The following is a 5,817-nucleotide window of genomic DNA, read 5'->3' as shown; positions in this document are numbered from 1 at the left end:
AAAAAAAAATAATAATAATAATAAAAAAAAAATTAACCGATTAATCGATTAATCGAATCGAATCGAATCGAATCGTGGTGTATTCTTAAGTATCGAAAATAATCGAATTGTTGTGTCAGGAAATCGATACTGAATCGAATCGCCATGATGGATGTGATTTACACCCCTATCAAAGACTATCAAGTTTTACTTGACAACAGAAGTGCACTGTAGTACAGTTAGCACAGCTGGATTTCTGTGCCTATGTCACACATGAGGTATTTATAATTTGCTTGCATACTGTAACGTAAAAAAAAATAGAACAAAAATTTGGGTCCTCTTTTATATGCAAGTAAATTTAAAGAATTTGATCAGCATATGGAGTGAATTTAACGAGTTATTGTTTGTGCAACTGCTCTCCTATTAAGGGGTAACCAAAGCAATACCCAATCCCAATACACCCCTATCCCTATTACTTGCCCTACTCCTACATTTAGTTTTCTTCCTGTGAGGATAGTGGTGTCCCAATTCCTCTTTACACATAGGGGTAGTGGACATAACGGGATAGGGGGTGATTGATTTCAGATGCTGACTTGCTGGGAAAGGACCAATTTCACAGAAAACATGAAGCACAGGGATTTTAAGCAGAGTATCCCTGTAAACTTTTGAAAGTGAAACAAAGTAATCGGGGTTGGTGTTCTGTGTTCACCTGATTCTCCCAGAAAACAGAGGTTTGAAGCCCATTCAGGTGCAGCTGGAAATATGTGCAAGAGCACAGACAGAGGCACCAGAACTGGGTCAAGGGGGCCAGCCGTGCCCCCTTGAGCCAGTTGACCTCTTACTGACCCCTTGTCAGCTGGGTTTAATATCACTTTTACAGAATAATCATACCTGATAAAGGAAAAGGATAGTTAATGAAGCTCAAGTTTATGCCTTTTTTCCAATTGCTGGTTCAATTTACTTTTTTCTTTTCTACAGCTTTGTCTCCTCTCTTAAGGTGGTGCATATCTTAGGAATGTGCCTACATCACTATGCAGTCGCTATGCAGCAGGGTGTGTCCCAATTCCTAGGGAAGATTATGAAGCCCTAGGTGTGATGTTTAGTGGGTGAGGGCTAGCAAGTAAGGGCTGGTAATCGTAAGTAGGGGGTGCATTGGGATTGGTCCTTATGACTTGCTAGCCAGACTGGCCAGAGTTTTTATAATGGAAGCCCTTCCTGCTGTAGGCAGGATTTAAACCCATTGGAGTCAAAGGCTTGAACCTGAGAAAATCCGAAATTGCATGTTTAAAAAAGCCAAAGTAAATATTGTGATACAGGGAATAAAAAAAGAAAAATATGACCTTAGTAAGACTTAATACAACTTAAATTGTTTCTATCTCATTGTGGTGTACTGCATGAGTTTGTTCAATTCTGGCTGAAAAGACAACTGTATTAAAATAAAGTTTGCATCAATAATCATTCAGAAGTTCTGTCTGCCCTGAGGCCAAACCTAAGCAGCAGAGCTCTAATTGTTTAGTTTTTTCATGAGTATCCATCTATCCATTTACCGTCATGCTTGATACCTTCTGGGCTTGCGAGGGGTGCTGGTGCCGGTCTAAGGACGCGGGTCGGGAAAGACCCTGGACAGATCTTTTCATGTAATTTCATTATATTTTTCTGATGAGAATGAAGTGGTCTGACAGTTGAAGAACCGATTCAAAAGTTTGAAGATCATATGTGTGTATTTGACAGGTGAAGAAAAAAGAAGAAATGGAATCACTTTAGCTAAACTTAGCATAGAGGTAATTGGGGCATGGGAACAGACGACACTCACTTATAATTTTATTCAACATGACATGAGAGACTCTGTAGACTTCAATAAAGTGCTTTCTATCAGTGAGTCCTACAGAGCTACAGCTGGTTTGTCCTGTATAAACAATAATAAAAGCAAGCATAGCTGTCAAATCCCTTTATTTTTGGCTTGTTCCCACATGTTATGTCCAAATCTGTCTGTGACAACACTGGAGCACATGATTTTATTCAATAATTTATTTATTTCTTTTAAACATTTACCAGTTGCCATTTAATGATTTTTTTTGAAAATGTCCGGTATATTATCATATTATCAACCAAAGGCTATTTGTTTATCGAATATGGAAGTTATTTGTTAATTCTGGCATTATTCTATCTGTATTATACGTGTTTGAAATTTCTTCTCAAAAACATAAATGTAAGCTGTTGCAAGCCTCTACAATAAATGAGCATACTTATTCTTACCATAAACATAGCTATTACTCCTTTTGTTTTCAATTGGGTGGATAAAAAGAAATTTAATAAAAGGTTGCTTACTGCCCATGAAAGCAGCTTACCAAATACACACAAACATCATTGTTGTTGTTTGGTAACACTGGACAACTGCCCGGAACAGTCTCTTTTAAATGCTTGGTGCATTGGTTCAAATTGTAAAAACCTGCAGGCACATTTGAAATAATTAACCACAGGACCCCACACTTTAAAATGTGCAGGCTAGCAAACTGTTGTTGGATAATGGTTATGAAGGATTAAATGCTTGTGAGAACATTTTACTTATTCAGTTTCCAACTGTAAAACTATTTATTTCTGTCATGCAGGGATTATAAAGGCAATAAAATCCCAGTGCCAGAGTGTTGTACCATAGGAACTAAATGTTAGAGGGCATGTCCACTGGATCTAAAAGTTCACCTGAAGACACTAATTTGCTAAAATGAAGTTTTGCCCACAGAATTATAAAGTTATGAGTTACTTCATTCTTCAGTTAAGGTTTTCCTAAGAATACACAGCTGTTTTGCTGTGTATTTATCCTTTGCAAAGAGGAAGGGAAAAGAGTAGGGAAAAGGAGGAATCAGAGTGAGTTTGCAGTTGGAGTGCAGCTAGAGAGACCGTTGCTTCTCACACATCTTCTTTTGGTCTACAGACAGTGCTCAACAGTGCACAGAGGTAAGATTTTACTTAAACTGTCTTTAATTAACAACATTTGAGTTAAACAGGTGCACACCAATTGATAGGAAACGCCTCAAGCCACTGGACTTCTTAAGTGGCATGATAAGGGAATAATTACAAATCAAATGCCATATCAAGTAGAGGAATGTGGGCCACCATGGCTAGCTTATCCTTGGGTACTGTTTTGATATACCTTATGGTAATATATATATTTTTTTTTCTGACAGCTTTATAAAATTAAAAACAAAATAGGGATGTCATTATACTATTTGAAAAGGGCATTGGTTCAGTGAATCAGTCATACACACTGTGTGAGAATAAAGTGAGAATCAGCCCCACAAGAAGATGTTGTAAAGATGTTGCATGAAGCTGGTGAGAGAGCATCATTAACCAAAGTGAAACAAAGTCCCTTTACAGTCATTGGCTGAAAGGCAACAGACAGAAGGAAGCCATTACTTGAAAAGCAGCACATGTCATGTGAATATGTCCCACACTCTGATTAAGCCAAAACTGAAGTGCTTTCCAATGATGACCACAATTGGTCGGCACAAATGCAGAAAGTCAGAGGCGTTGATTAGTCTTTTGGATACCTAATGAAAACTGACAAAAAAAAGTAATAATTTCAGAGGAAACAGAGCGAGCCATAGATGAACAAAAATAGGACTTCATGGTGTAGCAGGAACAGGGAAAATACTGGAAGAACTAGTGAGGAGAACGAGCAAGAGCAGAGTTTATATACTGGGAGTGAGCATGCTGTAACAATAGACTCGGCCTGATTAGCTGATAGGTGGCAGCTGTAAAAGGAGAGACCCAAAGGTAGACTAGTGAGAGAGAGAATGGCTGGCAAACTAAGAAAAAAAGAATTACGTAAACTAGAATAACTATGAAAATACCAAATACATCAAAAATAGAAACTCTGGAAGCACAAGAAATCCCAATCAAGACCCTGGAAATGAAATATAAAAAGAGCAAAGCTATACAAACACACACACACACAAATATATGTGTGTTAATTTCAATTCTTTAACTACTATTATTTCATAATTTAGAATTATTTTAACTTCTTTAAAAAAAAAATGCATTTTTCATACAGATAGAAACATGAGCCTGTTTTAAGCAATAAAATCCATGTACAAATAAATCAACTTAAAAGTAAGCTTTAAGAGACCCTATATGAAGCCCATTGTTTTATTTTTTGTTGTTTTTTTAGAATTCTCTCTCTGATCTCATCAGCTTAGCCCTCAGTCTGTGCACATTTTAGCAAAGTTATCAAACTTTCAAGCCATCAGAAGTTCAGAGGAGATCACAGGCAGAGCAGGCTGCCAGGCAATTAGTAACAGAAGAGTAGTAAAAGGATGTCTGGATATATTCTAACACTCATAAGAATAGTTAAAGACGTAAGAATTAGCTGAATTAGGAATTTTTTTATCTGCAAGGAATACTTTCAACATACCAGCTACATTGGTAATTGATAGGAATTAAGTTCTGGCATAATAGAGAAGACATGTGTCAGCATTAGGTGTAATATAATGCAACAGAGGGATGTTTTATGTAGGATATGTGGAGGGCCAGAGACTTGGAATGCCTTTTTTTTCCCTTTGTTACAGATACAGTGACAACCAGATGTGCATTGGCCAATATTTAACTAAAAGTTGCTTTACTTAAACATAGTTTTACTAACGTAAATTTAGAAATTATTATTCATGAAAATGAATTAGTTTGGTAAAAAGGCTGATCAAATTGGCCTACCACATGTTATGGTAGGCCAATTTGATACAAACATGCACATATATACACACGCACACACACACACACTTGTTCCTTCAATTCCCTCTCTTCGATCTTCCATTGTAGGAGATGTTTAATGAGTGCTTCATCATTTGGGACCATCTTCCAAGTGTATTTTTGGAGCAGGTTTCATCTTCAATGATGGCTGTGATGCTCACTAGGCCCTTCCATCCTTCTTTGTGCTTGGTGTATAGTCTATGGATGCGGAATTTGTGGTGGAATCCATCATGCATGGTCAGTGGAAGGGCTGGGCGATATGGAAAAAAAGCTTATCGATAAAAAAAATTGAAAATTTGATCGATATCGATAATTATTGAAAAGATTTGAAACCAGATTTTATGTGCAGCTCTGCCTGGACTTTTTATGATATTGCTAAATGATTTAATTTTAGTAAAGAACACAGACTTCCAATTAAATATTTATTTAACCAACTTTTTTAACCATAACAATTGTTTTAAAGAACAACAACTTAAGAGACCTGAGTTATGTTATTAAATACTGACAAAGAATAAACTAAAGTGACCAGAAAAGTGACCAAAATAAATATAACAAATAAATAAATAGAATACCCTATTTGGGTGGGAATAGTACACCACCAGCTTGTGGTAATTAGAAGATTGTAGGACTAGGCTACCATGGAAACTCCACTCAACAAAAACAAAAACCCAAATCAACTCACCCTTTAGCCTAGCATTTCTATGGGGTATTTTTTCTCACCCCTATTATTCTAGAGGAGCTGCTGGCACCTCGTTATGGTTCAGCTTAGCTTCCTGCTTTAACCTGAGTTATTACTTTGAAGTTGCTGGCCCCTCAGCATTTTTCTCTCAGTTGTTAGAACTACGTGTGAAACTGCCCAGAACTGAATATATATATATATATATTTTCCCGAAATTCCCGAAGATTCCTCGGAGGAGAGCCGCGCCGTGGCCTACACAGCTCGTACTCCTGCGGGTGTGAGCGTCTGAGATGATGAAGAAAAAAAAAAAAGTTGGTTGTGTTATCAGGCTTCATTTTCACTGGTTCCCTACACATTTTACAGATGACTGTGGTTTGTTTTTTGTCCGACTTGCCATGACCGAAATACTGCCAAAC

The 5,817-nt window shown here is 37.2% G+C and overlaps 1 protein-coding gene across 5 annotated transcripts in view; it reads right to left on the bottom strand.

Moving 5' to 3' along the window:
* Nucleotides 1-5,817, bottom strand: part of LOC107082498 (Nance-Horan syndrome protein-like) — a 70,752-nt gene that overhangs the window by 48,674 nt on the left and 16,261 nt on the right. The window lies entirely within an intron of this gene.

The sequence above is a fragment of the Cyprinodon variegatus genome, unplaced genomic scaffold, assembly GCF_000732505.1.
Source record: "Cyprinodon variegatus isolate N-32 unplaced genomic scaffold, C_variegatus-1.0 Scaffold55, whole genome shotgun sequence".
NCBI lineage: Eukaryota > Metazoa > Chordata > Actinopteri > Cyprinodontiformes > Cyprinodontidae > Cyprinodon > Cyprinodon variegatus.
The sequence above is the reverse complement of the archived record's forward strand: the minus strand, read 5'-3'. Positions and strand labels throughout refer to the sequence as shown.